At 36.0% G+C, this 24187-nt stretch overlaps 1 pseudogene; it reads right to left on the bottom strand.

The window, feature by feature from the left end:
- Nucleotides 1–3963: 3963 nt before the first annotated feature.
- LOC112611625 lies at nucleotides 3964–5281 on the bottom strand (annotated as a pseudogene).
- Nucleotides 5282–24187: the final 18906 nt, after the last annotated feature.

Raw genomic sequence — 24187 nt, 5'->3', positions numbered from 1 at the left:
TAACAGTGAGCTGTTGCTGTGAGGCTCCCAGGGACCGTGACTCCCAGCCCAGGAAGAGTGAAGCAGCCTGGTTGAGCACCTTGGACATTCTTTTGAGACTCCACAAAGGAAAGGTTTTAAAACTAAGGATCAAGCTCCAAAATAAGCACATATGCCTAAGGATTAAGTTAGAAACTGACATTGATTACCATAATAAAGAATAAAACCAAGCCTGACAAGCTCAAATGTAACCCCAGTAACTGAAGTGCCCATCAGAAGAAAACTCAGCACCCTTAAATGCAGATGACATGATCCATTCTTATACTCCAAGGCCGTGAGGAACTCAAGTTAATTTATAAGGATTGAGGTTTAGAATGAAAAAATATTTGAACCAGGGCTGATTTTACCCTCAATTAAAGTAATAGAATCTGTAAAGGATTGAGAGCCCGTGATCTGCTCACCCAATTGTCCAATTCCTGGTGGGGAATCCCGGGTCTGAAGTCACAATTTGAGTCAAATGGAAAGTGAGTGGTATGCAATGCACTTTAATTCTGCAAGGTATGGTACAGCTCAAGGTACAGTAATCCTTGGGGGAATAAGGATGGTGCTATGAAAGGCCCAGTGATGAAAGGAACTTATGGAAATGCTGTATAGGAGGAGATTAAAGAATGGGTTGACTTCCAAATTGGGTTGCATTACAAATAACTGAAGAGATTACCCTGAAGCCTTAGCAGCTTTACTAAAATGCAATACTGGAATGGATATAATGAGCGAATGGTCATGTTGTCTTTATTCTTTACATCAGGGATATTGTCTAAGCCTGTCCTTTTCCTAGTTCTAATTGATCATGCTAAGTAACAACTTACCTGGAGGGCAGCAAGAGATCACTCCTCTGGTTAAGAGAATGGTTATAGTAGGAGTATTATTTCCCGCTAAATCCCCTTTTAATAGTCCTAGCTGGTCATTATGCAAAACAGACACTCCGAAAGTTAGGAGTAGAGGATTAAACAAGATGGTATCTTCATTTGCTTCAGCTGAATCGTATATAGAAAAGACTGTACAAGAAGGGTGAGAGAATCAGCGAGGGACTGGCATGTCTTCTTTACAGGCCTAACTAATGCCTTCCTTTCAATACAGAATTGAAGTCTAGCCAGGCTCTGTTTGCAATTTTTTGAATGGAACCCAGTATACATTTGCTGTTTTCCCAAAGGGATATGTGAAGTTACGGGCATGTTGCCGTAATTAGGTGAGGATAAACTTGGAAATGGTAACCATTAAGGACCAGTTAGTGCATTACATTGGAGATGTCATAATAATTGCCTCCCTCTTGGAGGAATAAGCAAGGGGAATTAAGAACTGTAGTTACTTGACAAATAAAGGCTGACTGATAAATACAGCTAGAAGTCAAGACCCATTGAAATTCCTGGAAATTACATAGGTTGGAACAAACAGGAACATTGTCATTTGCGGTTTAGGGCATGGACTATGGCTTTAAACTACAGATCTATTCTGACAGTTTTATTTTATAAATGAGAAAAGTAATATTTAGACAGTGAAGTTTACAGAGATACTTGAAGGCCAAGGAGAGTCTAAAATTCAAGTTCTGTTACTACCTGTGTAGTAAATGAGTTTTTAATTTGTTTGTATTGTGAAATATTTCAGTATCATGAAGAAACTATTTAACAAATATCCATTCACCCATCATGCAGATAAATAATCCTTAAGTTTTCATATTTACTTGAGATTACTTAAAGAAATATAACATTCCGTATGCTATTAAAAATACCTTTTGAAATATTTACTCATTACTCACCCTCCTTCTCAAGAAGGAAATTGTTAATCCTAAAACTAATGTGTATCTTGCCTGCCCACATTTTTACCTTTTTATTATGTATATGTGAATTTTAACTTTCAGTTCTAGTCATCTAGAGATTTATTGATCTACTATTGTGCTAATATCCCAGTATCTGGATTACTTGATTTTTATGGCAAATTTTATTACTCTATAGGGCAAGTTGTTATTCTTTATACTTCAGAATGACTTGACTATTTCTGGTAGCTCCTTTGTAAGAAGTTTGAAATCAAATCGTAAAGTTTCAAAAAGTAAACAAAATACACCTGTTGATAATTTGATTGAAATTGCTTTGAATTTCCAGACTGATTAAAGGAACATTCTATTGTAGATATTGAGTCTTCTTTTAGTTGCACATAATCTCCTAACCATGATTTGAATTATATGCCTCAATGTCCACACAGGAGTGTGGTATTAAATATAATTGTATGTATTATAAAATTATATTTATATATAATTATATAATTAATGTAAATATATTATATTTATATCTTTTTTTTTCTTTTTTTGACATAGTCTCACTCTGTCACCAAGGCTGCAGTGCAATGGTGCCATCTTGGCTTACTGCAACCTCCACCTCTGGGGTTCAAGCAATTCTCCTGTTTCAGCCTCCCAAGAAGTTGGGACTATGGGCACCTGCCACCACGCCTTGCTAATGTTTCTATTGTTTTCAGTAGAAATGGGGTTTCACCTTGTTGATCAGGCTGGTCTCAAACTCCTGACCTCTGGTGATCCAACCACCTCAGCTCAAAGTGCTGAGATTAAAGGCATGAGTCACCATGCCTGGCCTTATTCTGGTTTTATTGAAACAGAATACATACATAAAACTGATTGCAAGCTTTTCTTTATTTTAATGCTGTTTTAAAGTATAGTTTCTATCAAGTTGGGATCATCTCTTCCTTCAGGGAGTGTAAAACCCATTTGTAAACCCACCAGGACCTGGTATATTTTCCTCTTGGCAGGGCAATAAAGCACTTAATCAACTTCTGTATGTTTTAAATTATTTTTTATTGAAAACTGCACTGAATGCTAAATGTCCACCTTTACAATAAACAAATATAGTAATGGTAACTCACACTAAAACAAAACATACTCCTGGTAGCCATTATTTTTCTGTTTGGAACAATTTTAAAGTTTTTCTTCTGTCACTAAAATAGGAATGTACCTATACAAAGGCTCAAAATAGGCCATCTTTTTAAATAAAAAGACAATGACTCACTAAAGACTATGAATGGAATATGTAACTAGTTGATAGAAATCTAATAGGATTTGTTAAAATCAATCATCTAACACATCTGAAGTGTTCTCACGTAAAATATCACGTGAAGAAGGCTTTATTAATGTCTAAAAATGTTGGTTTGTTCATAGACAATCTGACGAGTTACCATAAAAAGTCTTTCCCGAGAAATAAGGAAATGCAACATTATTCCTCTTGAACCTTTTAGCTCAAGACTTTCCACTCAGTAAAATAGCAGAGGATCTGAAACTGAGAAAGTATATCTGAGTACAAACAGCTTGTGAAACGTAATACATTTTTTTTTTTTTCACATAATCAGAAGATTTTACTGAACTTACAACCAACTTGCCGGCTCAGAATGCAGTTCAGGTGTGACATACTTCTCTGTACAGAAGCCTTTACTGTCTTCAGTCCTATGCGCGCAGGTGTCTACCACAGGCAAACCGTTCTCTCCCCATTTTGTAGTCATGTGATCTTCCTCTTAGCAAAAAGAGGTAACCAGCCTCTGTAGACAGATGGGGATTTCCTCTTAGTGTTTTTTATTTTGCTGTTTGAACTCTTGACACAACATTCTAGAGCAGGGTGTTCAGGACCTGATGTGGCCAAAGGGCTGATAAAGGAAAAAGCTCTATTTATTCTTGGTGGTTAAGATGAAAAACTTAAGACACAGTGACAGAAGTAGGTCATCAATAAATCACATCCTATTCTTTCAGCGCTTCCGTAAGCAGACGACATTCAGGTTTTAGCTCTTGTAGTTTTAACACTGCAACATCAATAATGCATATGTCCAGAATCAGTTAAAAAGACCGTCAGATTCATTTTCTCCGAGTTCATCAATTTTTCACTGTCTCTTGGCCCCAAGTGTATCTGAATGATTACCTTCAAGCATTCTCTGCTATTGCTCGTTGGGGTGCTCTCGATTGTCCCCATGTTTTGTGGGCTGGTTGGGAGAGGGAGCTTGGGAAGGATGCGGCACTGTGGGGAGGTTGTGAGTCACTGGGATGCCTCCAGGGATGATCCCTTCCGAGGCTGCAGGAAGTTCTCCTGGAGCCACGCCCACGATGCCTGGCGGATATCTGTATGTGGCACCATTGAGCTCGGGATGAATTGCTTGCTGGCCTATTACTGACCAAGGCACTGATGTGACAAAGAATTCCTTGTTCACACAGTTTCTTAAGCTTTCTGGGATGCGACCTATGATGGTTCGGCGGATCTCGGTGGCAGCCGCCTCTGCTGGCTGTACCTACCAGGTCGCGTGAGGAGTGCAGATGAGATTCTGCGCATCCTTCAACAAACCCTGAGCAAAGCTAAAGGGCTCCAACTGGTGCACGTCGAGAGCTGCCTTCTTATCTTCCCATCATTGAGGGCCTGTGCTAAGGCTTTCTCGTCCACCAGGCCACCACGGGCTGCGTTCACAAGGAATGCTCCCTGCCTCATCTGGTTTATAGTCATAGTCGTTGATGAGGTGGTGGTTATGTTTGTTGAGCTTGCAGGGCAAGGAGACGCAGTCACTCTGACACAGCAAATCCTGCAGGGTGTAGACGCCCAGGGACCGCTCTATCCCATCCTGCAATAAGGGTCATACAATATGACGCTGAATCCAAAGGCCTTGGCTCGAACTGCAACAGCCTGCCCTGTGCTACCAAAGCCGATGAGGCCCCAGCGTCTCTCCACCTATGCGAGCCCCTTCCAAGGCCCCCTCTCGGATCTGCTCCACACTGTAACACACGTGCCTTCTGGCCGTGCCTGGTACAGCCACGTGTTCCTCCGGTACAGACTGAGGATGTGGCAGATGGTTGAGTTGGGTGTCTTTTCCACAACTGCAGAGGGCATGTTGCACACAGCAATCCCGAGCTTGCCCGCGGCCTTGATTTGTCCACGTTGTCATAGTCACTGCCTGCCCGCACAATCACTCTCTGGGCCTTGAACTTCTCCAGGTCCTCCCTGGTGCAGGTGATGGTGTGGTACCTCATGGCATCCACGGCTTCATGTAAAACCATCTCGTGGATCTCCTGCGTGGAGTGCGCATCACAGTAGGCCATGGTGGCCAGGTGCTTTGAGATGGGCATCTCCACGGTGCAGTCGCGCAGTCCAGCAGCGACACCCGGGGCGGGGATGGAGTGCAGGGGGCCGTTCATGACCTGGGGGCGGATACATTCACAGATCCGGTGCACTCGCTGTCTCTTAACTTTCTACTTATCCACACTGGCCATTCTTTATGGAACTTTGCAACTCAGATCAAAAGGCAAGGCAGTCCTCTAAGAACTTGGGGAACTCGCAGGAGTCTGCGCGCATGATGCCACTATGAACCCAATATAAATCTGTCCACAAACTCTGTAGGTCACACGATGGGCTGTACCTCTTTTTAAGCAAATATGGCTTCATTCATTCAAAACCATTTAAGGTGATGAAACCTGTTTGCTTGCAACTGGGCCACCATTGCTCATTCAATCAACGAACCTCACTGCCACCCCAGGTATGGAGCGCCCGGAGTCCGCGATGGCCAGGGATAGAGGGGGCTCTGGCCCGGTGCTGCCAGGTCCCAGCCCCTGCTCCGAGCCATTGGCTCCAGGCTGGGGGCCTACCCCGGTGTCCTGTGTGGTCTCGCAGCTCCTCCCCTGCTGGGGCCCCGCTGACCAGAGGGGCGCCAGAGACCCCGCTGGCATGAGGGGACGTCCGGCTGGACCCCCGCCACCCTGGCTCCGAGCTGGCCGGTCCAGCACCATGTTTTTTACTTTCTTCTAATTTTCTTTTCTTCTTGAGAAAATTATGGTAAAATACTTTTAAAAATTACTGGCATTTTTTTTTTCTCTCTGAATTTTATTATAATATAAAAAATCATAGCCGGGCACGGTGACTCATGCCTGTAATCCCAGCACTTTGGGACGTCGAGGCGGGCGGATCACTAGAGGTCGGAGTTCGAGACCAGCCCGACCAACATGGAGAAACCTTGTCTCTACTACAAAATACAAAATTAGCCAGGCGCGGTGGCGGGCGCTTTAATCCCAGCTAGTCAGGAGACTGAGGCAGAAGAATCGCTTGAAACCGGGAGGCAGAGTTTGCAGTGAGCCGAGATGGTGCCATTGCACTCCAGCCTGGGGAAAAAGAGCAAAACTCCGTCTCAAATAAATAAATAAATAAATAACTTTAAATATATTTAGAATCTGTATTTGAGGCACCTTTTCATTGCAAGGGTTAACTTGTACTTCTGTGGTTTTTATGGATCATATTTCTAGAGGTTTGTTTTAGTTATTCAGATTATCTGGGAAATAATTTGGTAAGAGGATTTCAATTTCTTAAAATTGAATATTAATATAAATTTAATATTAAACTTACGTCAGCAACATAGAAGTCATATATTTTTGGAGGTCAAAAATTTCATACAAGTATTTCTTTTATCAATGCACGATATTAAATTGTTACAAGTTTTTTTCTTTTTAAAAATTTTATTTATATAATCTTAAGGGGTACATGGTCAGTTTTTTTTTCTTTTCTTCTTCTTCCTTTTTTTTGAGACGGAGTCTTGCTCAGTCGCCCAGGTTGGAGTGCGGTGGTGCGATCTGGGCTCACTGCAAGCTCCGCCTCCTGGGTTCATGCCATTCTCCTGGCTCAGCCTCCCGAATAGCTGGGACTACAGGCGCCTGCCACCACGCCTGGCTAATTTTTTTGTATTTTTAGTAGAAACGGGGTTTCACCATGTTAGCCAGGATGGTCTCGATCTCCTGACCTCGTGATCTGCCTATCTAGGCCTCCCAAAGTGCTGGGATTACAGGTGTGAGCCACCGCGCCTGGCCACATGGTCAGTTTTGTTACATGGATATATTGTATAGTGGTAAAGTCTTGGCTTTTAGTGTAACTATCACCAAATAATGTTCTGTTAGGTAATCTCAGAAAACCTCACACCACTTCTTCAGCTCTTCCCAGACAAGAAAGTTGATTCCCTTACAGCTGAGTCCTGGTCTAGGAAAAGTTATTAACTCTTTGGTTGTTTTGCTTGTTCATGGAGAGGGACAGAAATCTCAACCCCAAGTTTAACCATTGAAAGGAATTCTAGAGAGAAGGGGCTGTTACCAGTTTCTTATTCTTTCTCTGAACTGAAATAGATCAATCTCTTGTTGCTTCTTTTAGGTAGCTGGCTTTATGTTTTCTCAATTTAGTTGATGCCATCCGTAGACTATGGAGAAATAAAATAAGCTCTTTAACTAAAATATAAGTCATTTACATTAGATCTTTAAGTATCATTAAAATGATTTTTGCTTATATAGTCAGCCCTCTGTATCTGCAAAACATCCTCAGATTCAACCAACCATGGAGGGAAGACATTTTTTTTTCAATGAAAAAACAACAACAACAACAAAAACATTAAAAAACAACATAGTATAACAACTATTTATGTAACATTTACATTGTTTTAGGTATCATAAGTACTCTTGAGCTTAAAGTATGCAAAAGAATGTATATACGTTACATGCAAATACAACACCGTTTTATATAAGGAACTTGAGCAACCTCAGATTTTGTTGTTCATTGGTGTCCTGGAATCCATCCTCCTCACATACTGAGGAATGATTGCATTCTGTAGTTCGAAATTACATGTTTCATTTTGCTTAGGGAGAGATATGATTAAAACAGATCCAGCAATTTTTATTCAGGAATGAATACAGATGTTCCTTGATATGGTTTGACTACGTCCACACCCACATCTCATCTTGAATTGTAGTTCCCATACTCCCTGCCTGTCTTGGGAGGGATCTGGTGGGAGGTAATTGAGTCACCAGGGCCGTTACTCCCATGCTGCTGTTCTCAGGATGGTGAATGAGTTCTCAGGATATCTGATGGTTTTATAAGGGGCTTTTCTCCCTTTCGATCGCCACTTCTCCTTGCTGCCACTGTGTGAGGAAGTACGTGTTTGCTTCCCCTTCCACAATGATTGTAAGTTTCCTGAGGCCTCCCCCACCGTGATGAACTGTGAATCAATTAAACCTCTTTCCTTTATAAATTATCCAGTCTCAGTTATGTCTTTATTAGCAGCATGAGAATGAACTAATACATTCCTCTACTTACGATGGGGTTGTATCCGAATAAGTCCATGGTAAATTGAAAATATCATAATTGGAAAACACATTTAACACACTTAGCATACGGAACATCACAGCGCTGCCTAGTCTACCTTAAAAGTGCTCGGAGTGCTTATATTAGCCTATAATTGGGCAAAATCATCTGGCAACACAGTACCCAGCAGAGTATTGATTATTGACCCTCCTGAGTGTGGGGCTGACTGGGAGCTGTGGCTTTGTTGCCCAGCATTGAACAAAGGATGGCATTGCATATCGCTAGCACAGCAAAAGAACAAAATTCAAAATTTGAAGTTTGTTTTTTTCTGAATTTGTATGATTTTTGTGTTATCATAGGGTCAAAAAAGTATAAGCAGAAACTTTGTAAGTCAGAGATCATCTGTAATTACTTCTCTAGACATTAGATGGCTTTCTTCAACAGCATGTATTTTGAATCTAAAACCTATATCCAAATTTCATAGATCATAGTGTTAATATATTCATTGCTCACACAACAACCTCTTTTGGTCATTTGGATACTTTACTTAAGCTCAAAGTACATATTTAATCTTTCACCAGTTGTTGTGGTAGAACAGAATGTTGTATCCAATAATTGTGTACTATGGTGACTTCTCTTGATCTAAATATGTACATTCTTTGAAAATGTTTACTTATATGTTATATTATTGCATTCACATTTTAATTCTTCATTTATATTTTTTATGTTAAACTACTTGAATTTGCATTTATCTACAAAATTATAATATGGAAGGAGCTGTTCCTTGAAATATCCATTAAAGTTTCAGTCTATGTAATTTGATTTTTATATTTAATTTTCACAACATAATATTTACTAAAATAGTGAAGATACATACACACATACATGTATATGTATTTATAAAACTAAATTTATTGTCTCTAGAAAGTAGCCAATTCCTTGATGGCTATTCCAGGGATAGAACTCAATGAGGTCAGGCTTTTCTATTTACCTTTATTGGCATATAGAGCAACGATTCAACTTTAAGTGCATTTTTGAATCACTAGCGATACTTTAGAAAATAATATTGTGATCACACTGTTAAAAATTCTGACTTAATTTGTCTTTGGGGAGTCCATGCATTTGTACTTTTAAAAATTGCCCTGGAAAAAAAACACTAGATTCGACCAATATACAAGTATCAAGACCCAGAGTTAAAAAGAAGTACCAACAGAAAAACAAGGTCAGAACACCCAAAGCACTGAACCTCAGCCAAGTAATCTTTGTCTAATTGAGTACAGCAGAAAACTGCTAAATGATTGAGGAGAATGTCATAAAAACCTTGGCACCATAATGTGCTGAAGGTAATCAAAGTCATTATATTTTAAAATTCTGGTTTTGCTTCCTAATTATACACCCACTTAAAACCTTGGAATTCAGTATATTACATGACTTCTTTAGGGCCATATCCAATTAATGAAAGAACCACAGTTTGCCTCTGATTACATGTAATTATGCTGTAAATGTAGTTTATGTACTGTATGTTTTTTGTATTAAACTATCATGCATTCTCTACCATTTATCTTCTTTACCATGAACAGGAGATGAGAAATGTCACCTGTTGTATAAAGAAATGCAGAGAATAACTATTCTCTACAATTGTAAATTTTAGCATCCTATATTATTATCAAAACCTTGAAGCATTACCTTTGTATAACTGAGCACATTATATTCATGGATATAGTAGGCATCACTATACTCCTGTTATTACCAGAAATAGAATAAAACACCATCCCCAACCCAGAAGCAATTATTGTCTAGTGAGAAGCAGATAGCCAAGCATATCATTTCAATGCAATGTATTCAGTACTATCAGTGAACATATGTGAATTATATTTTTGATGGTCATGTTATTGGCACTAGTTACAAAGTGAAATTCTAGAAATAGTCTCTGCCACTGTAGAGTGGAATACAAGAAATATATATATTAAAAGAGGAATTATGATTTGGGAAGAAATTCTTATGAGTGATCTAAACCAGTAGTGGGAATATATATGTAAAGACAGGAGTCATAGCTCAGATGACTGTCTCCAAAAGCCAACTGAGCAAGAAATTTCTCTTCTGCTTTAGATAAACAAAACTATCAAACTGGCAATAATTGTGTACTGAGCATCACGGTAGCTTCTCAGTGAAGAACACGGTAGGAATTTTTGTAGCCTGAAGAAACAATAGCCTAGGAGGATCACTGGATCAAGGTCTAGCTGTTCACTAGGGTTTACTACCCTAACACTTGATGAGATGGTTAGAAAGACAACTTAATTTAAAGGAGCACTCAAATGGAGCCTTTTGGAGCAACATGTTGCACTGCCATTTTCTGTTACGTACATCACATTACAAAATAAGTAATTGTGTTTCTTAAAAGCCATGCTTAATAGTTTGTCTTTCCACATTTTTATTGTCATGGAAACAAGTATAGAAGGCTCAATGGTTGACCAGTCATTTGAAATTAAGGAAAGAAGCACTAATATGAGCTGTCTGTTTTCCCTTGCCTGAGAAGAGTCAGTCAGAAGTCCATGAAATCAGATCCTATTAACACTAACTTCTCCCAGATTTTTGTAACTCAGTTATTTTCATAATTCAAGATCTTCTGCCAAAACAGATGTGAAATTTTCCATGTGGCTCTTGTTTGTAAAATATAGGACCCTTTTCATCATATCTGTAAAATCACTTTTTCTCTTACTCTCTCTCCTTCATTTATGTCTAATGAGCAGCTTCATTTATTGCTTTCCATATATTTTATCATTAATGATTCTACTGTGATGGAATATCTATATATCAATAGATCATTGTAAATTTCATGTTCAGCAATGTAAGTAATTACAAACAGCTATGCCTTGAACACAATGGCAGCAGCATCTAAACCCCATTCTTGGAGAACTTCCTGGAGAAATCCATCATGAATTTTTGGATTCTAACATGTTAGTCATCTTGGAGTTTCTGCCTATGGTACATGGTAAACTTAAAGTCTGTTTATGTTATAAGCCACGACAATGAAAACATATGGTGTAATAACTATAACAACTGTGTTTTCCTCTAATTTGATGTTGGGGTCTCTGTCTCTGGAGAGAGGCTATGAACTCTATCCCTGCCTTGACGGGGTTCCAGGAATTTGGTCATGGATGCTTCCAGTATGCCTTTCACTGGATACTTATTATCCAGGCAGGTGGCCCAATGCCTATGTGTCTGACCTGTGACCAGGTGCTCCTCTCAAAGGAAACTTGTATATACTGGCAGGGGTCTTCCTGGGTCTTGTCTGATCTATGTCCAGTTTATTCCTACCAAAATAGCTACTCTCCAGGAAAGCCCTAACCAGGACAGGAGTTAGGTTCTCTTTATGTCAGTCAGGTGAGACACAGAAGAGGCAACTCAACAAAACACTTAAAACAACAGAAGCTGCTTGTTATTTACAGCTCCCAGAAAGTAAAGAAGAGCATAACTCGTAGGACCAATGGGGCGCAGGGAGGGCCATCAGGGACATGCCTGCTGAACCACCAGGTGGAAAGAGAGAGAGAAAGAGCGAGGGTCCTGTGGGCTAAAGCCTTTATTGGGGTCCTGGGCATTACCTAAGCAGGTTTCCCTCAGGGACTTCCAATTGGTGGGTTTATAACAAGCAGGCATGAGTTCTCTGGAGTAATGTTGTGACTGAGATGTGGTCACTGTGGCATATCTGTGCAACCCTCACTGAGCATGGGGGTCAGTGAGATTGAATTTTGCTGTCCCATAAGGAAGTGATCACCAGGAAGCAGTTGTGTATCAGTCACATGAAGAACTGGGAGGTGGTGGAGAACTAGAAATTGTCAAGGGTGGAGAAGACCTGTTTCTGGCATGAGAAAGTGAAACTTACATTTAAAATCGATGCTGAGGCCATATAAAATTACAGAAATTTACTATAAGCATGGCGAATCCCCACACTTCAGTAACATAGCAGCAGGATGATATATTTGAAATACTTACTGGTATATGTTATTTTGTAAATTTTGGTGTCTCTAGTTAACCCTCTAACCATTGAATTAAGTCATTATATTACTTCAGAGAGAGGGCGAGTGCAACCTAGGACAAAGTAGTCACTACTATGAATTTTCCAAAGTGCTTTTTATTTAAATTTAAAAATTAATGAAATTTACTTTGTGGAGTACAGTTCTATGGGCTTTGACACAGACAGAGAGTAATGTATCTGTCACCCCAATCCTGATACAGAATAGTTCCATCATCCCCCAAATTCCTTCAGGCTGCTCCTTTAGATACAACCATTTACCCTCAACCCCTAGCCCCGGGAATCCACGTATCTGATACCTGTCCCTATAACTTTGCCTTTTCCAGAATGTCATATAATGTAATCAGACAGTATGTAATTGTTCACATCTAATTATTTCACTTAGTAAAATGCATTTGAGAGTCACCCATGTTGTTCCAGGAATCAGCAGTCTGTCCTACTGAGAGTATGCGATGGCATATGTACCACAATTTGATTATCCTTTTACTGGTTGAAGAATATTTGGATTGTTTCCAGGTTTTCTGTGATAAGAAATAAAGCCATGATAAACTAACATTTGTGTGCAGGATTTATATAAACATAGCTGCTTATTCCAATTAGCTAAATATCAAAAATGGGATTTCTGGGTCACATAGTAAGTATATGCTTAACTTTATAAGAAAAGGTCAAACTGCTTTCCAAATAGAGCTTCAGTATTTTGCACTCCCACCAGCAACATGTGAGAGTTACAATCGCTCTGTGTTCTTGTCAGTTCTTAGTATTGCCAATTTATTTTTCATTCTACTAACTATGCAGTGAAATCTCATTGTGATTTTAATGTTTTGAGCTAATTAATAAATATGTTGAGCATATTTTCATACTTTTATTGCTATCCATATGTCTTCTTTGATGAATCTGTTAAAAATAAGCATACTTGCATACTCTTATTCCTATCCATATGTCATCTTGGATGAATCAGTCAAAATCTTTTGCTTATTTTTAAACATCAGGTTGCTTATTTTCTTATTGTTGAGTTTTGAAAGTTCTTACGTAATCTGTAAATGAGTTTTTGTCAAAAACAGTATTTGCAAAATATTTTCTCCAGTAAGTGACTTGTCTTCTCATTTTCTGATGGTGTTTTCTTACTTTTATCTTTTTTTTTTTCTAACAGTGTTTTCACAGAGTTGAAGTTTTTAATTTTTTTGAAGCCTAAATCTGGGGGAGATTCTATTAAGAATTTTTTTTTGTCTGACCTACAGTCTTTTGTCTAGATTTTCTTCTAAAAGTTTTATAATTCTTTATTTTTCACTTAGATTTATGACCCATTTGAGTTCATTTTTGCACACGTTGTGAGATATGGATCAAGATCTCTTTTTGGGCACCTCTTATTTCTCAATTAATTTATCTTTGAATCTTTGTCAAAAGTTAATTTACTATACTTGTGTAGGTTTATTTCTAGACTGTATATTCTTCTCCAGTGACATAAGCGCCTATCCTTTTGAAAGTGTCCTTTTGCCTTGGTTACTGTAGCTTTATGGGAAGTCTTGCAATGGGATACCATGAATTCAGTCAAAGTACTTTCAGTTGGCAGTAATTATACAATTCAAAGAAGTCTGGCGTACTCAAGGTATAGAATTGATAGTATGGACCAAAAAGTCTGAAATAAAGTTAGGTCATGTTATAAAAAAGGGCAGAAACAAACTTCTTCTGGGCCAGGGGATGGGCTGTAAAAGGGATTGAAAATGAGTAAAGCTCAGACACAGAAGAATTGACCAATACCTTATCTACCACAAACTAGGATAAAACTGAAGGTAGAATGGTAATGGAGAGAACAGAAAAATCCCAACTGGCCTGGTGGAAGGCCCAAAAAACAAAGCTGTTGCATATTTTGTTGTGTTTTAAATCTTCATTTTAAAACCAGCATCCATAGTATGGTGTGAGGAAAGCAGCTGAGACTTCCGAAGAGGTCTGTGGAAGAGTTGAATGACAAGGACACAGCATGAGGAGTTCTCCAATAATTGGAGGCACATTCAAGTGAAGGCATTCACCTTACTTACCAATGCAAAACAGAGGGGTTCTGGTTATGCAGAATGAGCAGAGCCTAAATTATTTGCTTTCCACCGCCCCCCAAAGCAGTGTGATTAAATATTATTTCTACCTCTAATGGGATTACCCTCAGAATAAATATGAAAAGAACGAAAATGGATGTAGAATCCTAGGATAATTAGTTTTTACTTGGAAGAGGCAAAAGCACTTTACATTTTTAAGCTTACATTATTTGCTAATGTAAAAAATAAGATACCAAAGAAAGTTAAAATATAAGAATGTTAAATGAATTACATCATGCAACACAAGTTTCTGACTATGAAATTTCATACTTAATAAAATATGTCTAGATAATCTATGATAATTGATAATAGGAAAGGAGATGGCAGTGGTTAACATGGAATATGTCCGAATATGTCCTTTTTTTTTTTTTTTTTGAGACAAGTTTCCTCTGTCACCCAGGCTGGAGTTCCGTGGTGCAATCATAGCTCATTGTAACCTCAAATTTCTGGGCTCAAGTAATCCTTCTGCCTCAGCATCTCCAGTGGCTGAGACTGCAGGCATGCACACCCACACCCAGTTTTTTTTTTTTGGTTTTTTTTTTTGTTTGTTTTTTTAACTATTGTTACTTTTTGTAGAGACAGGATATCATTATGTTGCTCAGGTTGGTCTCAAACTCCTGGCCTCAAGCAGTCCTCCTGCTTAGTTCAATTTTGTAGTTAGCTAAAATGGCAGTACAGAAAAAAGACCAAGTACTTGAAAGTATGTAAAAAAGACTAAACAAATAAAACAGAGCAGTTTACCATGCCTATATGTGAACACTAGCATACAGATTTCCTATTACAAAAATGTCATCTTTTATAGAGTAATTAAGAAGTGGGTTTCCTGGATCATGTTGAACTTTATAAAAAATTGCCAAACCATTTTACAGTGGCTGGACGATTTTAAATTCCCAAGCAAAGCATGAGCATTCCCATTGCTTTATATCTTTTCTGACACTTGGAATTTTTAGTCCTTTTTTATTTCAGTTCTAATATGTGTAAGGTGGTATCCCATAATGGCTTTAATCTTATTTTACCTAATGGCCTTTTAAAATGTTTTTTCAAGAACTAGAGAAGACTGAACATTTTTATTTGTGGAATATTGGGAACAACAGAAGGTTCTTGAGCAGATAATAGGATTTGGCATATACATCGATGTCAAGGCAAGTTTCAATTTGTGCTTTCTTCAGCTCCCATTACAAACAGTCTCTTTAGTTAAAGTTTGCTGACACATCCCAGAATTTGGCATAATCCTTTCCTGTCTTGGCTCAAATCAAAATAATCTGTGAAGGTTTTAAGTGACGGAGCTGCTGGGATCAGTGCAGGATCTACTGACATGGGTTCTCCAGGGCTTTGCCATGCTGGATGTTTTTGCCACGACTCCCATTGCAGAGGCAGGATTGGGAACACTAGCTCGAATATGAACTTTGTTTCATAAGAAAATGTTTAAAGATTTTTTTTCTTAAATAACAGTTGTGTTGCAGTATAATTTACTGTTATAACACTCATCTTTTTAAAGTGCACAATTATTGGTTTGTGGTGTATTCAAAAAGCTGTACAATCATCATCTTTATCTAATTTTACAGCACTTTCTTCATTACCAGAAGAAACTCTGTACTTATTAGCAGTCATTCCCCATTCTCCCCTAGCCCCAAGCACCTGAATACACTAATGCTCTTCCTGTATTTATGGATTTGCCTATTCTGGACATTTCGAAATCATGTAAGATGTGAACTTTTGTGCTTGGCTTTTATCACTTGGCATACTGCTTTCAAGGTTTATACGTGTTGTAACATGTATCAATACTCTATTCCTTTTTTTTTATTATTATACTTTAAGTTCTAGGGTACATGTGCATAACGTGTAGGTTTGTTACATATGTATACTTGTGCCATGTTGGTGTGCTGCACCCATCAACTCGTCAGCACCCATCACCTCGTCATTTACATCAGGTATAACTCCCAATGCAATCCCTCCCCTCTCCCTGTGATAGGCCCCGGTGTGTGATGTTCCCCTTCCCGAGTCCAAGTGATCACATTGTTCAGTTCCCACCTATGAGTGAGAACATGCGGTGTTTGGTTTTCTGTTCTTGTGATAGTTGGCTGAGAATGATGGTTTCCGGCTGCATCCATGTCCCTACAAAGGACACAAACTCATCCTTTTTTATGGCTGCATAGTATTCCATGGTGTATATGTGCCACATTTTCTTAATCCAGTCTGTCACTGATGGACATTTGGGTTGATTGCAAGTCTTTGCTATTGTGAATAGTGCCACAATAAACATACGTGTGCATGTGTCTTTATAGCAGCATGATTTATAATCCTTTGGGTATATACCCAGTAATGGGATGGCTGGGTCATATGGTACTTCTAGTTCTAGATCCTTGAGGAATCGCCATACTGTTTTCCATAATGGTTGAACTAGTTTACAATCCCACCAACAGTGTAAAAGTGTTCCTATTTCTCCACATCCTCTCCAGCACCTGTTGTTTCCTTTTTAATGATCGCCATTCTAACTGGTGTGAGATGGTATCTCATTGTGGTTTTGATTTGCATTTCTCTGATGGCCAGTGATGAGCATTTTTTCATGTGTCTGTTGGCTGTATGAATGTCTTCTTTTAAGAAATGTCTGTTCATATCCTTTGCTCACTTTTAGATGGGGTTGTTTGTTTTTTTCTTGTAAATTTGTTTGAGTTCTTTGTAGGTTCTGGATATTAGCCCTTTGTCTGATGAGTAGATTGCAAAAATGTTCTCCCATTCTGTAGGTTGCCTGTTCACTCTGGTGGTAGTTTCTTTTGCTGTGCAGAAGCTCTTTAGTTTAATGAGATCCCATTTGTCAATTTTGGCTTTTGTTGCTGTTGCTTTTGGTGTTTTAGACATGAAGTCCTTGCCCATGCCTATGTCCTGAATGGTATTACCTAGGTTTTCTTCTAGGGCTTTTATGGTATTAGGTCTAACATTTAAGTCTCTAATCCATCTTGAATTAATTTTTGTATAAGGAGTAAGGAAAGGATCCAGTTTCAGCTTTCTACTTATGGCCAGCCAATTTTCCCAGCACCATTTATTAAATAGGGAATCCTTTCCCTATTTCTTGTTTTTCTCAAGTTTCTCAAAGATCAGATGGCTGTAGATGTATGGTATTATTTCTGAGGACTCTGTTCTGTTCCATTGGTCTATATCTCTGTTTTGGTACCAGTAACATGCTGTTTTGGTTACTGTAGCCTTGTAGTATAGTTTGAAGTCAGGTAGCGTGAGCTTTGTTCTTTTGACTTAGGATTGTCTTGGAGCTGCATTATCAACTGAGGTACTGGGTTCATCTCACTGGGGAGTGCCAGACAATCAGTGCTGGTCAGCTGTTGCAGCCCAACCAGCGAGAGCTGAAGCAGGGCGAGGCATCGCCTCACCTGGGAAGCTCAAGGGGGAAGGGAATCCCTTTTCCTAGCCAGGGGAACTGAGACACTACTCTATTCTTTCTATTGCCAAGTATGATCCACATTACTATACCACATTTTGCTTATTCACTCATCAGTTGATGGAAATTTGATTTTTTCCCACTGTTTGGCTATTATGAATAATGCTGGTATAAACATTCATGTCCATGTTTTTATGGGGACATAAGTTTTTATTTATTTTGGAAGTGGAATAAGTGAGAGTGGAGTTTCTGAGTCATATGGCAACTCTATGTTTAACATTTTGATATAAAATGCCAACTGATTTTCAAAGTCACTGCACCATTTTATTTCTCTGCCCCAAATATAGGAGGGTTCCAGTTTCTTCTACATTCTCATAAACACTTGATACTGTTTGTCTTTTTTATTTTAATTATCCTAATGCATGTGAAGTGATATCTCATTGTGGTTTTGATTTGCATTTCCTTCACGGTAATGATATTGATCATCTTTTCCTGTGCTTATCTTGTGTATCTTTGGAGAAATGTTTGGTCAAATGACTTTCAAATCCTTGTCAAATTTTACCCAAAAATCGTAGCTGGGATTTTGATAGGAACTCTGCTGTGTCTGTAGATTAATTTGGAGAGTACAGAATTTTCAAGAAATTTGTTTTCTGATAACGAACATGGATTTATTTATGTTTCCTTAGGTCTTTAATTTCTTTCAGTGATGTCTTGCAGTTTATTGTGTGCTTGTTTGAACTTCTTTTGTTAAATTTATTGCAATTAATTTTATTGTTTTTGGTGCTATTGTAAATAGATTCTTAATTTCACTTTCAGGCCGCTAACTACGAGTGTTTAGAAGTTAAATTGATTTTTGTATTTTGATTTTGTATTGCTTTTAAATACTTTTAAATCTTTAGTCTTTATATGAACAAGTATTTCCTTCAGTAGGTCTGAATTCCAAACTTCTGTTTGAACTAAGATAATATTATACAAAGAATTATGAGATTAAGAAAACAATAACTAATTAGTTCTTTTGACTATGATGTCTGCAATACTTTGACATAGAGTTTTCCTGTGCCAATTTTAGATTACCTAAGTATGTAACACACGTACTGTTCCAAAGAAGGAGAAACAGCTTAAATTTCTATGATTTTTATAGTAAGTTCTAAATGTAACAAGTAATAACATTTAGCCAGGTCCCTTAAAGCTACTCTTACTTAGACATGATCACATTTATTTGTGTGCATTTTTGTAAGGACGTGTAAATGTGTGAATTGATCAATAAGTAATATGACTTCTCTTGGTCCCTGCTATATCCTAGGTCCTAGCGTGAGTCCTTCCTTGCTCAATGAGGAGTCTATAGACCTTTCATGGCTTTGGAGTTACAGGATGAAAGGTAAGCACAAAATCAAAAGCAGAATGATGCAAAATTGTGCCTCGTTTATGAGGGAGAAAATCACAGAACTATTAGTCATTTTGGAAATCAAGAAAAGGTATAGGCCACGTTTAATAAAGCTATAAAATATCCTTCTATAATTGGCATTTTCATATATTTTCATCTTATTTCTTGATAGCAGTTAACTGTTCAATACAGAGTTATTGTAACAAAAATTCAGCACTGTTGAACTGTCACAGTAAATCATCTGTTGAAAGGAAAATTTAATGTATAACACAGTTACTGAATGTACTTGTTGTAATTATGCAATAATCCATAGGATTTTGAAAGACTGAATAATGTTGATTTTCAAACTTATCCATAAATCACTGAAGTGGAGTGCATGTGCTACAGTTAACGATGTTGAATGATGTTATAGCACTTTTAATTATGTCAATTATTCCCTGAGATGTGTGATCTGGGCAAAGATAATTAACATAAAGTCTGCACTATGTCCCCCCAGCTCTTGACTAAGCAAAGGATAATTTGGATACAGCTTCACTTCCATTTCTATTTAGCTCTAAATGATTTGAGGGATGAGAATAAGAGAACTGAGACTTGGAACTACTGAGTGTACTATCTGTGAAAGATTGAATGTGTCATAAAATGCTACCAAGGCACAGCAGTGGTAACATGGCCCCAAACAGAATTTCAGGGTTGCCAGGAGAGAATCTCGAAGCTAATAGTTCAATTACTGTTTGTATTGTGAGCTCTCTGCTGCAGATGATTTGGTCTGCCTGGGAACACAGGACCCAGCTCAGCAAATGTAACATCCATTGTTTTGATCCAAATGTATTTCTTGCTGCCTCCAAAACCTTCCAGTCTCATAGATTTCTCCAAATATCTCTTTATATTGGTAAATACAGGGAGTAGGATGCACAAAAAAAGACCTTTATTTTTACTGTTAGAAAGGTAGACACTGAGTTTACAGGATATGTTAACGCAGGCAGGCAACTTGACTCTGAATCAAAAATAATTCATGGCTAAAATTCTTGTAAAATTTCTTTACTTGACAAAAATATGTCCCTTCCTCCTAAACTCTGGTCATTTTATCACAGAAGTGACATTCTTTTCACTTTAGAAACAAAATTATAGAACCTAGAACCAAAGTATAATTTTAAAATGTCTATTTTTTTAGTTTTGTTGAATTATTTGAAACATGTTTCAAGTGACAAATTCATAATCTTTATATTTTACAATATATGTAAAGGATATATTGTTTATATTAGATTATATTATATATTACATATTTATGTTATATAATATATATAATTATGTAGCTATATGATCTATAGATATATTGTATATATCATATATAGTATAGATACTATGTATTAATTATATATGTTTATATAATCAATGTATAATTACATAGATATATATGTATATATTATAGATACATTGTATATTATATAATATATAGATACATATATGATTTACATATAACTATAAAAATATAATTTTTATATTGTATATTTATGTAATAATTATATTATTCACTATATATAAATATATAAATGTAAATAAATTTAATATATAAAATGTGTATTATGTATAATTATGTTTTATATATAATTATAGTATAAATTACATATATACTATACCATACACAGTATAATGTATATGCTATTATAATGTATAATAGGGTATGTATATATACTCTCTATATATTATATAATATATAAAATATGTATTTTATATAAAATTTTTTTATTTTATAAAAATTATTTTATATAAAATACATATTTTATATAATAAATTATATAGAAATAAAATTGTTTATAATTATTAAATACATAATATATATGTATTTTAATTAGTTATATATTATAATTATATATAATATATATCTAATATTACATATATATCATAAAATAACTATAATTATATATAATGTAAATATATATTTTATTTGTATATAATTTATATACATGTCATATATACTATATTATATATACTATATTACATTATATATACTATTATATACATTATAAATACAATTTATACTATATATGTACTATATAGTATATATGATAAATATACTATATATAATTTATATATTATATATAATTTATGTTATATATAATATTCATATATTATAAATTATATAATATATAGAAATAAATATAAAATTATATATTGTTTTATATATTTATACATAATACATAATATATTCTATATTTTATATTATATATAAATTTAATATATACTCTATTTTACATATACTATATATAAATAAATTTTACATTATATATTATATTTAATATACTAATTTTATATATAGCATATAGTATATATAGTGTATAATATATTTATATATAATTATATATAATATATATTTTGTATATTTTTAAAATATTTACCTTTAAATTATTTACATAAAACAAAATTACATATATGATTATTGATAATTATATATAAGTATAAATCATACATAATATATATTATATATTTTATTATATACTATAATTACAATACTATATTATATATAAAACAATTCTGACTAATGTAGTAAAATTTTAAATATGAAAAATGAACACAATTTATGAGATACTTAGCCTAATTGTTTCATTTTATCCTCAGAATGGTCCTGTGAGATAGTGATTATTATTATTTCTACTTTAAGAGAAAAGAAAACAGAGCTGCTTAAGTCCAGTGATTTGACAAACAGCTCAGCTGGTAGGTGGCGTCCATGAATTGCAGCAAAGTGTTTGGCAGATTTTTTTGCCATCCACCCTTAAGAAACCTAGCTAGCTTCAGATTTTGATTGTATTACTTAACAGCATGATGTTAGACACATTATTTAATCTTTAAGCCTTAATCTTCACATTCATGAAATGGAGACAATAAATCATTTAAATCATAATGTCAATCGAGAATTAAATGAGACCATGCAACTTAGGTTAGCAAGTTAGGAAACCATGTGATACATGAGAAGTGTTCATGTGATGTTAGCTATGGTTAATGTATTTTTGGGTAATTACAAAGGGTGTCACCGCAGTTGATCTTTCGTGACATTAAAATGATGTTGTGGAAAAAAAGTGAGTTAAATTAGGAGCTTGATAAAAGCTATAGTCACTTCTAAATAAAAATGCAAGGATTAAAAGGCAAATATGTCAGCCCAGTTATTCCCTTCCCTCTCTCTGATCCAAAATAAAGAACATTTATACATCATAATTGTTTAACAAAGAGAAACATCTTATATGTTTTATCAAGCACATAAAATACATGTTAAGGTATTAAATGTCCACAATGGAATTTCTCTTTTCTTCATAAGACGAGAGGTTTTTGTCTCCTATTTACTGATGTATCGTATCCTAAGCACACCAAGAAAGTATCTAACATTTAACAGGTGCTAAATATGTATTGAATTATAGCAAATAATACATGAACAAATGTGTGTGCATGTGTATAAACTGGATTCTCTTTCATCTTACATAGCATACAATAATAATTAAAAGTTCTTATTTGTAACATTTTCAGTATTCCTTTCTTACTATCTTTAGGAATAGAATTTTTAAGTTGATGTTTACATGGGATATTCAAGTTCACACTGAAGTATGAAAAATCCTTCCCAAGCCTTTCAATTTCATCAATAAGATAGTCAACATTTTTTTGTCTTGTGGCAGGATTAGAGAAAACCATTCGAAAAAAATTTACTTTGTCTCCATGTGGCTGGTAGCTTATCATGACTGTGCCTTCCATCATCATCTGTGCTTTAATCTTTGGAGCAATCTGTGTGTAAATGTAAATATTATTATAAAGAAGCTTTACAAGCAAATACTCTTCCATATTCCAGATGGCTACATAACTGTCATTAGCTTCAAGTAAATTGTAGGCAATTGAAAACCATCAGGGATAATTTTTAAGAAGTAGCTTAGTACAAAAAAAGCAGCATATTCTGTATTCATATTGCAACTCTCATTACCCCATGATTTACAATTACCAACCATAAAGTAATATAAACTTGCTAGACTGCATTAAAGAAAGGCATGTGCCATTTCCTTATAGTTATATGACAATTCAAGTAGAAGTACCTGGGAAAGAGGTAAAATGAAATAGAGAATGGAAAAATATTATCATGTTTTAGTATTATTTGCATTATTTGAATCATTATTGTATATCTTGAGTTTTCCTACAAGGTCACTATTTTGCGGCAAATATAGTTTCTTTGTAAATTTCATAGAGACAAGCTCTATTTAATTGTCTTGTTCAGCTCCTAAAATGGCATCATGCAGGTAGCGTTAGAGCACATTAAAACAACTTTGGCTACTATTATAGGGCAAAGTGACACCAACACTCAGAAAAGCCAAAGATGGTGTTCTATAAGTACGCAATCTGCAAACAATATACCTTTAAATGTTACAAATGCTATCCATATTTAACTTTCCTATAAGACTGATGGCAGTGCAGAAGCAAATATACATATTTATGCATGTGTAAATGTATACACACATACAATTATATATATACACACACATACAATTCTATCATTCAAGAGTCAGGAATTTTATTTGGTTTCCTTCTCTAATATTTTATTAAATATAACAATACCATATTGGGTATTTTTTAGTGTCTATAATATTGTGAGAAATTGTTTAATGGTCTTGGCTTGCCCTCCAGTCAGGAATACGTGTAGAACTCTAAGAGGCTGAGTGGTTTGGGTGTGCCTCTAGAAGCCACCTTGCTTCTGGCTAACTCAGTTGGTGGTAGCTACCCTAGTGGAAGGTGACATGTATACGCTTAGGAAAAAAAAGTAAGACCTTCACTTTGTCCTTGCCTCAAACCATAACATATTTACATAACAGTACTGTGAAAAGCAAAAAGGAAAACAAAAACTCCATTTTCTCTTACAAGCCCAGTGAAACTTACTAATGATGATAGAAAATTTTGATGGCCTTAAACATTAATGTCAGACAATTTTTTTTCAACTTACCTTACGGCAACTCAAATTATGTAAAATACGTGGTTGAACTATCAGCTAATTCAGAAAGTGGTGGTAATATTATAAAATAAGTATTATGATACATGCTTAAGATTAGGCAAAAGCTCATATTAAATATATGGCTAAATAGCATACAGTGGTGATAATGTCCACTTTAAATAAGACAATACAGATGAAATATTCTCATTCTATGA

The sequence above is a fragment of the Theropithecus gelada genome, chromosome 18 (genome assembly GCF_003255815.1).
Source record: "Theropithecus gelada isolate Dixy chromosome 18, Tgel_1.0, whole genome shotgun sequence".
Lineage (NCBI taxonomy): Eukaryota > Metazoa > Chordata > Mammalia > Primates > Cercopithecidae > Theropithecus > Theropithecus gelada.
Note: the sequence above shows the minus strand (reverse complement) of the source record. Positions and strands in the feature narration are given on the sequence as shown.